Source organism: Callithrix jacchus, chromosome 3 (assembly GCF_049354715.1).
Source record: "Callithrix jacchus isolate 240 chromosome 3, calJac240_pri, whole genome shotgun sequence".
NCBI classification, from domain to species: domain Eukaryota; kingdom Metazoa; phylum Chordata; class Mammalia; order Primates; family Cebidae; genus Callithrix; species Callithrix jacchus.
Window position 1 is genome coordinate 178,674,281 of NC_133504.1, and position 12,418 is coordinate 178,686,698.

A 12,418-nucleotide genomic window follows, 5' to 3' on the forward strand; every position below is an offset into this window, starting at 1 on the left:
GATTACAATTCAAGGTGAGATTTGGGTGGAGACACAGAGCCAAACCATATCAGATGACAAAACAGGAGTTAATATGTAAGTAAGGAAAAGAGGTTAAAATCTTGAGATAAAACTTGGACTTCAAAGTTGTATACATGACATTTAAAGTCATTGGAGTGGATAAGATCACCTGAGGAGAGTAGAGCTTGAGAAGGGAAAGGGGACCTGGGAAATACCCTAGGGCATTTTAAGCCATTGGAAAGAAATTAACAACAACAACAAAACTGCAAAGGCACAGCTGGTTAGATGGAAGTCTGGAGAAAGTGAGAACATGGACACCTGAAGAAAATGGTGAAAATATAGTATCTCTAAAGACGGTAGAGAGAAACAACAATAGAACAAGGGAGGGTCTACTTGACTGAACACTGCTGCGAAATCAAGTGCCAGAAGGATAGAGAAATGGCCAGTGAATCTGGCAACCCAAGTCACTGCTGGCTTTGAGAAGGGTAGTCTCAGAAGTGTTGGGAAAGAAAGCTTGCATTGAAAGAAGTTTTGGAGACCAACAGGAGATAGCAATTGCATGGAGAGGACACACACACACACACACACACACACATATTCACACGTACTACAAAACTTCTTGAGATGAAATAGCAGAAGGGAAGATGTCTGTTAAAGTCCATTTGGTTTCTCTTTCTCAAATGCACCCTTTACAGTGGCCCCAAAACGTGATTGTGGAATCCCAAGTCTCTAACATTGAATTCGAAAAACACTCCTTAAAAAAAAAAAACGTGATATCTCTAAAGATGGTATATAATAACAACAACAAAAGAAGAATAACAAAAAGAAGAAACAACAATAACAAAAGAAGAAAGAGGCCTGGAGCCATGGCTCATGCTCGTAATCTGAGCAGTTTGGGAGATTGAGGTGGGTGAATCACCTGAGGTCAGGAGTTCAAGAGAGACCAGCCTGGCCAACAAGGCGAAACCCTGTCTCTATTAAAAATACAAAAATTAGCCTGTGTGGTGCTGTGCACCTCTACAGATACTTGGGAGGCTTAGACATGAGAATTGCTTGAACTTAGGAGGTAGAGTTTGCACTGAGCCAAGATCGTGCCACTATACTCCAGCCTTGGCAACACAGTAAGACTCTTAAAAAAAAAAAAAAGAGAGGAGAAGAAGAAAAAGGCAATGATGGTGATGATAATAACAGCTAACATTTATTGTGCACTTACAAAATGCCACTATGTAGTCTAAGCATTTAGTGTGTCTTATTTATGTCAATCTTCATAATAAGACTTGGGAGGGAGTTACTGTTATTACTCTTATTTACAAGTACCATTATTGGGGCTTGGGTATGGAAACAAGTAGCTCAAGACCTCATAGCTAATGATGGGCAGAGCTGGGGTTCATGTCCCAATTTATCTAATTCCAGATCCTCTTACTTCTTCTTCATGGGAAAGAAGTGGTGAGAAGGAATGGAATAAAGAGTGCTTTCCTAAAAGTATTCATTTTTCACAAGACTGATAAAAAGGAGACCCCCACAAAGAAAGCAAGCTGAGCCTTGAAAAGCAGCTCTGGCAAATTAACTTCCATCTTCCCAGGCAAGCAACCTCCTTCATTTATTAATTTTTCTTTCCCATAGAACAGAAGAATGTATACCACTCAGCATTACTCTTCCTGACAGCAGAAGATTACATGCTGGACTTGACTGAGTTTCTGTCAAGGAGAATTTATTGCAATTTCAAAGATGGTTCTTAAAAGATGTGGCTATTTTGCATTTTATATGCAAGACTTAAAAATATGTCAGGTTTGATCTTCTACAAAACCATCTTGTATAAACTTCCTGCTTCTCATTCTCTTCTCCGAACTCTCAACTTCTCCTGTCCTTTGCATGTCATTGCTGTTGCCAGATCTCTCCCTGGGCAGCCCAGCTTGCAACTGCCTTGTCCCACATTTTATCGTTCCCTGCTTTTTGTCTGCAAAGTCAAATTCTTGCTGTATTTTAAGCAGAACTTAGAATACTTCCTCTCCAGAAATCCTTGTCAAGTGCCTAACTGGAGACTGCTACATAGATCTAAAGCCATAGGGACCTATCAATCAGTCACTCTGAGTAAATGAAACACAAGATTCCCAGATCATGATACTATAACTATTGAAATAACAAAAGGTCCTGTATGGGGCATAATTATTGCTTGTTAAAAGCTGGTAAATGGGCTAAGTGCTCTGTGTATGTTGCCTGCGACTGCAAAACAATGCCTCATTTACCTTTATGCCCAAATTAGAACAGTTTGAGTCCCACTAACATGATTTCTGGGAAGTAGCCCTTTGCAAGGCATCTGGCTGTATCTCAGAGGTCTGAGGTGCTCCACCCGTAGTTCTTATTACTTTCCCATGATACTTCTCTGCTTCTGATGGCTGGTGGGATGACCACTCTTCTGTAAAGAGGAGTAGCTAATAGTTGTTATTCTTTCTACCAATTTGGCATCAGGGGACCATGGCATTGTTCTTCCTGTTGCTACTCCATCTGCAGCACAGGATAGGACCACATATAACACCTAAACAATAACTGGAATTGGGCTGTGGAACAGGAGTGCATTGAAGCTTCAGGGACAATGGAAAGGCTGAGCGCGGTGGGTAACAACGTATCATTCCTCCCAGCTGGCTCGATCTCATCCTAGGGGCTCTTCTCAGACCACCTCCCTTCCTATCTGATGGTGTGTTGTCAGTGTGCCAGGCCCTTCAGTCAGCTTCCCACTACCACAAACTCTCCAGGCATCTTTACACTTTGTGTTCTGGGTTAAACTGATCCTCACCTAGTGTGGGACTCATGCCCGGTCCTTGTTTCCCTTCTCAGCATCAGCATCTTCCAGGATGAGTGATAGCATGAACCTTAGTTCTCTGTAAGGAACACCACTATCCACACAGCCGTAGCCTGGCCCAATGACCAAAAGGAGACAACCCAACAATTGTCAAACATTGGTACATCACCAACAGATAGAGTTCTTCCAAGGAAAATACACTCATAATGTTGAAGGAAGCTCCTTTCCCCACCTTCATGCCTTCATGCTTCCCATGTGGAGAGAGCTCCACTGAGTGACGCTCTTGGCTCTCACCTCATTCCCTCCCCAGGGGAGTAATGTCTGATAAGTGTGTTTATCAGGCTCATCTGTCTCCTCCCACTGCGTATTTGCTGAAGTGAACACTCAGGAACAAGTCTTCATAGAGAGAACCTGAAGTTATTCAGCCCTGCCAGTGTCTGTGGGGCGGTACATTTGTTTACTTCAGGGGTGAAGTTTTCATAAGAAATATTTTCATTTCTATTTACCTGACTCCTAGGGTTTTCCACCACTTAGTTTCTAAACTCAAAAAGTGGGAAAGGGGAGCATCACTTTAGCTCTCTAAACCTAAATCTCAGTGTTAGAGAACAAAGCCCAAGGTTGATAGAGCTGTGCCCACCTCTGTTCACTTCCCGTTCCCTCTCCTGGGGTCTGATGATATCCATGGACATGTATGTTATGTCCACAGTTCCTCACAGGCATGGGGGTGGACTCAATATAGTCTTGGGCTCGGAAAACATAGTACTTGACTCAAGTAGGCCCTCATGATGCTTCTTTATTACTTAAGCAAAATAAGCCATCTCCATGAATGCACTGAGACTACGTTGGGGGACTTTTCTCTCACATACACCTAGTCATCTCTATTCTCTACTTAGATCCCCTCAATGGCTCCTTATCTTCAGATCAAGGACATATTAGGCCATTTTCCCATTGCCATAAAGAAATATCTGAGACTGGGTAATTTCTAAAGAAAAGAGGTTTAATTGACTCACAGTTCTACAGGCTGTACTGGAAGCATAGTGCTGCATCTGCTCTGCTTCTGGGAAGGCCCCAGGAAACTGCAAATCATGGCAGAAGGTGAAGGGGGAGCAGATACCCCACGTGCCCAGAGCAGGAGCAAGAGAGGGAGGGAGGAGTTGCCACACGCTTTTAAAAGATCAGATCTCACAATAACTCATTTACTATCACAAGGATAGTACCAAGAGCACAGTACTAAGCCACTCATGAAAAAGCTACCACCATGATTCAGTCACCCCCAAGAGGTGTAATCTCCAACACTGGGGATTACAACCCAACATGAGATTTGAGTGGGGACACAGATTCAAACCATTTAAAGGGGTTGTCAAAGTTTGGGCCACGTGGTCTCAGGAGCAACTACTCAACTCTGCTGTGCAGCAGTCAAAAACAATCCCCAAACGAGTGGGTGTGGCTGTGTTCCAATAAAACTTCATTTACAAAACAGGTAACCAGATGTGGCTGACATTTTAGTTTGCCCACCATCATTTTACAGCATTAGGCCCTAGCTCCTCAGCTTAGGATTCAGGGCTCCTTAGTACCTGGCCCCCCATCTACTTCTATAGCTTTACATACTGTCCTTGCCCACTTTATGCCTTTATGTCCCAGCCCCAGTCACCTAAAAAGACTTTCCACCCTCTTCACTTGGCAAAATTCTGTTTGTCCTTTTTTTTTTTTTTTTTTGACAGAGTTTTGTTTTTGTCGCCCAAGCTGGAACGTAATGGTGCAATCTCAGCTCACTACAATCTTTGCCTCCTGGGTTCAAGCGATTCTCCTGCTTTAGCTTCCTAACTAGCTGGGATAACAGGCGTCCACCACCATGGCTAGCTAATTTTTGTATTTTTAGTAGACAGGGTTTCTCCATGTTGGCCAGGCTGGTCGTGAACTCCTGACCTCAGGTGACCCACCTGCCTTAGCCTCCCAAAGTGCTGGGATTACAGGCGTGAGCCAGCACGCCCAGCCCTATTCATCCTTTAGACCTCAACTCTAAGGTGACTCCTTTATCTGGAAGCCTTCTCTGAGCTATGCATGACTGGGTTGGATAATTGTTCTCTTTACTTCTATCTACTTAAGGCATTGATGAGACCTTTTGCATTGAGGAGGCTGCCTTTCCTGGCCATCCAAAGAGCTCCTGAGGCCAGGGACTTTCTGTTATTCTCTAGATCTCCCTGTGGCATAGCTCAATATTCAGCCTGATCAGCTGCTAAGTGTTTACGGAACTAAACTATAAAGCTAGAGTTGTCAAAAGAAAAAAAAAAAGGCAGGTTATTCTGCAGATGCTATAAATGGGAAGTTTAGGAGTAAGAAAAACTGACAGGTGTATAAATCCATGGCAAAGTATAGAAAAAGCCAGGGCTGGGTAAACTGCTCATCGTCACTGGTCATCAGAGAGATGCAAATCAAAACCACATTGAGATACCATCTCACGCCAGTTAGAATGGCGATCATTAAAAAATCTGGAGACAACAGATGCTGGAGAGGATGTGGAGAAAAAGGAACACTTTTACACTGTTGGTGGGAGTGTAAATTAGTTCAACCACTGTGGAAGTCAGTGTGGCGATTCCTCAAGGCCTTAGAAATAGAAATTCCATTTGACCCAGCAATCCCATTACTGGGTATATATCCAAAAGACTATATAAATCATTCTACTATAAGGACGCATGTACACGAATGTTCATTGCAGCACTGTTTACAATAGCAAAGACCTGGACTCAACCAAAATGCCCATTGATAATAGACTGGATTGGAAAAATGTGGCACATATACACCATGGAATATTATGCAGCAATCAGAAATGATGAGTTTGTGTCGTTTGTAGGGACATGGATGAATCTGGAGAACGTCATCCTCAGCAAACTGACACAAGAACAGAAAATGAAACACCGCATATTCTCACTCATAGGCGGGTGATGAAAAATGAGAACACATGGACACAGAAAGGGGAGTACTAAACATTGGGGTCTATTGGGGGGAAAAGGGGAGAGCCAGTGGGAGGGGGAGGTGGGGAGGGATAGCCTGGGGAGAAATGCCAAATGTGGGTGAAGGGGAGAAGGAAAGAAAAGCACACTGCCATGTGTGTACCTACGCAACTGTCTTGCATGCTCTGCTCATGTACCCCAAAACTTAAAATCCAATAAAAATTAAAAAAAAAAAAAAAAAAAAGCCAGGGCTGAGGGCCATAATATCACATGGGAATATGGGTGCACTAAATAATGGAAGCCAGAGGGACAGATTTTAACTTTTTTTACTTTCCCGAGTCTAGTAGCAAAAGGCATAGCTTCCAGGTTCTAGAACTCACAATGCAGTTGACAGGGTGAGACTTTTAGCAAATAAAACAATCAGAGAACCATAAAAACAGCTGATTATCAAATCCTGGGTTATGTGACAGAGCCAGCTTGGGGAAAAAAAATGATCAACACATGTTAGGATGGTTTTTTAAAAAAGCCTCTGGCATGGTGTTAAGAAAACATCAAAAATATCAAGAATTCATGTTTTCTATTTTTTCAAGTAAAATATATTTGTTGTACAAAATACACTCCCAAAATTATACATATCATAAATATACAGCTCAACGAATTTTTGCAAACTAAGCACATTTCTGTAACTAAGACCTGGCTCAGGAAACTGAACATTGCTGGCATCTCAGAAGCCCCTTTCTATTCCCTTCCAGTCACTGCCTCCCCCCAAGAAAACCACTACCCTGACATGTAATAGCAGAGGTGAGTTTTTCCTTTAAATAAAATTATGTAATATGCCCTTTATATGTCTGGTTTATTCTGCTCAACATTGTATTTTGAAATTCATTCAAGTTGTGTTTGGTGGTAGTCTACTCACATTGCTGTTTAGAATTCATTGTGCAAATATGCCACATTTGTTTATTTCTTCTTCTGTTGATGGAAATTTGTGTGGTTTCCAGTTTTTAGCTACTTACAAATAATGCTGCTTTCTTGTACAAGTCTTTTGAGAGATGTGTATATGCATTTCTGTTGAGTAAATACTTAATGAGTAAAGACTACTGCATCATAAATTATAAATATGTTCAGCCTTCACAGATAATATTACACCATTTTCCAAAATGGTGGTACCATTTTTTATCCCACCTGGGGTATAAGCAGGTCCCTGTTGCTTTGCATTGTCATCAGTGCTTGGCCTCATCAATTAGCCGTTTTGGTGTATGTGGAGGGGCATCTGTTTGTAGTTTTAATTTGTATTCCTTGATTACTAATGAGTATCTTTCTACAACCTTATCTATTATTTGCGTATCCCATTTAGTTAAAATATTTTGCCCTTTTTGGTTGAGTTGTCTGCCGTTTTGCTCATTGATATGTAGGAGTTCTGTACTTTTTTCTTTTTGACATGGAGTTTCGCTCTTGTCACCCAGGCTGGAGTGCAGTGGCACAATTTCTGCTCACTGCAGCCTCCACCTCCTGGGTTCAAGTGATTCTCCTGCCTCAGCCTCCTGAGTAGCTGGGATTACCGGCACTTGCCACCACATCTGGCTAGTTTTTTTCTTGTACTTTTAGCAGACACAGGGTTTCACCATGTCGGGCAGGCTGGTCTCAAACTCCTGACCTCAGGTGATCTGCCTGCCTAGGCCTCCCAAAGTGCTGGGATTACAGGCGTGAGCCACCATGCCTGATCTGATAGGTAAGAGTTCTTTATATATGCTGGGAATACGTCCTTTGTCACATATATGCATTGTCATCTGGCTGGCCTTTTCCTTTTCTCATTAGTGTTCTTGATAAAACAAAACAATCTCCCATAATTTATAATTTTTTCTTAGACCCTTGGACTCTTAGATCCTTATTACTTTCTAGTTCATAGATGCATTGAAACAGGAGAAAAAGTATTTCCATTAGGTATACAGAGAGCTTGAAAACTATAATAGAAAAAAGCTTAGAGATCATTTCTCTCAGTTCCCTGGGTTTTTCTTTTAGGAAACTATAAGCCAGAGAGGATGGGTGACTTGCTCCACAGAGGATGGGTCACAGAGCTGGTTAGTAGCAAAGTTGAGATTGAATTGTGGAGCTCAGTGTTCTTTGCCCAGGCACATTCACTATTTCATTAACTTGGAGTAGTGGGAAAAGTCTCCATGGGGAGTGACAGGACAATTGATAATCTGTGTCTGTGTCAGTAAGAGTTTCATCAGCTCTGGAACCAGAAGATGAAAAGAGCAGGTCATTCTGGGCCCAGCTTCCTACCCCCTTAACAGGAGCAGCAGGACATTTAGAAAGCTTTCATATGCATCACGAAGCCTTGCTAGACTGCTCACAGCTTGATAGCTACGTCTCATTCCAAAAATAGCTAGGAGTTATTTATGTTGGCAAAAAGCTTAGGACAATAAAGAGAGATGGTGGATTTAACCCTACCACAGTTTTACTCTAATAAGTAATTGTGCTCTAGCAGAAACCCTGATTACCCAAGTGGTTGGGAAATTACAAAGTCAAAGCAACAATTTATCTCTTCTCTAAGGAGCTGATGAAATTGCCTGTCAAGGCTGTATCCCTGACTGCCAAGGCCAAGTGTATCTGCTGAGGCAGCAGTCTGCCCTTAACAAGCAGCCCTTGACGGCTGCTACCGGAAGAGTGCTATATAGACACTGAACACAATACCCAGGATCTCCCTCGAGCACAGTGATGTTAGCAATGCCCTTCCCCTGTCCGCAGGCTCTGCCCATTACCCTGGCATCCTCTGGGGGACACTTTGACTGCTCCTTGACAACCTGGCAGTTCGAATGGATATTTAGAAAACCTGATCTGATCAGGATTGCACTCCTACTTCATATTAGCATAATTTATTTACAGATAGACAAGATATCAGAAGGATACACACAAATGTGTAGCTTGGGATGGTGGTACTATGACTTCTATTTTTAAATATGAATTTTCCAATTCTATTACATTAAACCATACAAATTTACTGGCTTTGTAAGGTCAAAAGTGGCTGAATATTAGCAAGTTCAAGTGGTTTGATCTCATACAAAAAGCAAGGATTCTTGTGAAATTTTAAATGTACTAAAGGCTTTTAAAATACGATTCCTACATTAAAATCAAAATAATGCTAATATCTACCACTTATTATGTTTGTTTTATTGCTAGACTCTCTGCTAAGCACCTGATATGCTATTTAATCCTCATAAGGTAAGGACTATTATTGGGTCTATTTTACAGATGAGTAAATCGAGACTCAGAGAGCTCAAGTTCCAGTGAATCAGTCCCTCCATTACTCCCCTCCAGAACTGGAGCCCAGAGCCCAAAGCTATTGTCCTTAACCATTATCCAGATCCCCCATATTTCAACTATAATTCCAAGTCTGGAAGTGAAGGCTAACTGCTTGATGATGAGGCCAGAGTTTGTGAGTAGAGCTGGATCTCATTCATCTTGTTGCCACGAAGCCTCCTCATAGCAGATACTCATTCGCTCAGCAAGTACAGTCCTTGGGGCATGATAAACAAAGGGTTAGACACTCTCCCTGTCCTTAGCTTTCCCAGTGTGCACGATGGCTCAGAACTAACCCAGGACCTCCCTAGCTCCCCATTCCCACCTCTGGTCCCATTGCCTTCTCCCCAGGATACATCAAGGCTTACTGCAATCAAAACTAAGGGTGTGTGTTACCCTCGGGCCAGCAGAGGGAGAACCAACACTAGCCTCTTTCCAGGTTTAAAGCAAACTCTTCTTTTTGGAAAATGATTAACTGTTTTAAACTGCCCAGCCCTTTTTTCTCGAACATTTCCCAGGATTGTGTAATGTTTCTGGAGTAGGTAATGTTATGTTAGTAAGAACAGCTCTTATTTATTGAACACCTACTGTGTGCCAGTATTACTGGTAGATAGTTTACATACAACCAGTATATAAAACTAGATCTAGCTGACATCAGAGAGCAAATGTTTTACAAAGGAGCTTCAGTTACAGGTTTCAGAGGTCTGTGACTACCTACAAAATGGCACTTAATTTATATGTATATTGGGGAGTGGTGAGGGCTTGGTGCTGTGGGTCTCTGTGTGTATACAGACTTATGTTTTTATTTTTATTTTTTCCCAAGGAGAGGAGCCTTAGCTTTCATAAGAGTCTCAAAAAGGTAAAAGACCCAATAAGATTTTAGAAACCTCCTTAGGAAGACAGAATTAAGGAAAAGCTCTCTAACTGACACGAGGAAGACCTGAAACCATTCATTCTTCTTAAGCCTCTGGCTTTCCAACCGAATGGGACCGTGTTCAGGCAAACATGAAACAATCGAGAACATTGATCAATGAAGGATGAATTACAGATTCTTAAATCCACGTGATCTAAGCTATGCTGGAATAGAATCAAACATCTTGTGCTGGTGAGACTGCGAAACCAGTTTTGGAACCAGAGACGAACTCCTGTAACACCATGGGGGCAGGGATAGGAGAAGGCCAGAATGGACAGGGTATGCATTTGTTTCAGAAACAGAACAGAGCAGGGAAGAAGGAGAAAGTTCAAGCTTATCCAAGAAGCATAATCCATTCCACTTGGATGGCACTTAACAGTGTACAACTCTTTCATAAGCATATCTTCAAAATAATCCTGTAAGGTCAGCAAGACAGACTATTATCTGCTTTTGATCCACAAAGTAATTAAAGCACAGAGAGGTTAAATCATCTACCCAAAGTCACACAGCTAGTAAGTGGCCATCATCTTCTATAAGCTAGCTAGATAGATTGATAACTAGACTAGTATAAAATTTTTTAGTAAAAAGATGTTTATTGCCAAATTGTCCCTAATTGGGGACAAAAACAAAGTAGCTGATAAATACTATGTTAGTTTCAAATTCAAGCTTTCAAATGTAATCAATTTGAGGGGCATGGCTTAGTGGTTAAGAATTTAGGGTCTAGAGTCAGACTTCCTGGCCCAGGACCAGGGTCAACCCTGACAAGGTGATGTAGCAAGCCACGGAGTGCAAGACAGTTAATGCCCCAGGAGCAACCCTCACTCATGGAGGGACAGCAGCTGTGAATAAACACTCCAGGTTTCTTGCTAATTAGGGATAGAATTCTGAGGTGAGTTCCATGCCGTTTCTCAGAAGGTTCTGTGGAGGTCTGAACCTCCAGTTGCCCACAGAGGTAGCCTTGTCAACATTCTCTGCGGGCTCTCTCTTCTTCCCTGACTCTCTTGCCCACTCTCTCACTGTGCTTTTGGGATGGCATCTTGTATTCGTTTGGGTCTTCTGAGAAGAAATGCCAAAATTACATCAAATGTGTAAGGAACCTATTGGAGGAAATACTGTGATGGGTAAAGGAGAGGGTGAGGGGTAGGCCAGAAGCCTTCAGTCTGTGATGCTAATCTGGCACTTGTGAGGAGGTGGGAAGGAAGGGGGATTGAGCTGGAAGAGTCATGGATTGCACCGCAGCTCTAAGAAAGTTCTGACTAGGCTGATGAGACTCCTTGAGTCTATATCATTCACTTGGGAATCCCGTGTCCCATAGGAAAGGGCTTATATGGTTGCCTGCTGTGGTCAACTGCTGGGCCACAAGCAGCCTGTCCTCACCATTGATGTGGAGGTGGGTCTGGAAAGGCAGAGGCTAGGTCATCAAAAGACCATGCATCCCTCCATGTGAGCTCTGACTGATCGTTTTCATACACACCCTACTCTCTGCATCTGATGCTGGAGACTGCGAACTATGACATAGCTCAATAAATAATTGTTACATGAATAAACGGAAAAAGAATTTAGGGATCAACACCCACAGAAAGTGAATAGCTCCTATGCAGGACATCTCTTGGCAGCCGTGAACTTAATTTTCTTAGGAGATTCTGAGTTGTATTTTTACAAAAAGCCCAGGCTCTCACCGTTATCATTAGGTAGTCTTGCAGAGAAGACCCGGATGAGAGAGAACGTAGCTGTGGGGGACTCTGCTCCCAGTTACCATGAAGACCAAGTAAAAGTCTATGGAAAGCATTTCACAGGCTCCACTGCCAGGAAGTGGCTTTCACAGACCAAGCACATGATATTGCCTTCCCCTTTCTTTCCCAAATTCCTAGAAATGCTTGTAAGCTTAATAAATTATCCTTCCAACTTAAGTATCAGAGTTCTGTGATTATTATAATGCCCCATATTACCTATGCATCCATTTTTATGGGTTTCCGAATAGGATCTCAAGCCTGAGAGATGGCAAGTCCTAGGGGAAGCAGCTGCCTGGTGAAGAAGAGGCTGTGATTTTTTTTTTTTTTTTAATGTTATGGATGTAAGAGGCAAGGGGAGGGAAAGTCATTGGGAAGAACACACCAGCCAAGCAGCCCAACCTGGATATTAACTGTCTCCTGCGAGCCGGGAGCAAAGTTGAACTCAGCGAATAATGTGTGCTGGCCAGTTGGGGAGGTAGCCAGCTGGAACACAGACAATGCATTAAATGACAACCCATCCATGCGTGCCTTACAGGTTTCTATCTGATCAAGGAACAATTGATCTGGCTCATGTTTCAGAAAGTAAAGGAAATATAAAAACACCTTCACTCTGTGCTTTCAAGATGGGATCTTGCCCCCTATGCATTAGGAATAAACTGTCAGGAAATTAAGAATCACAACTACTGACTGAGTGTCTCCTGTGGACTAATGGGCTCTAAGG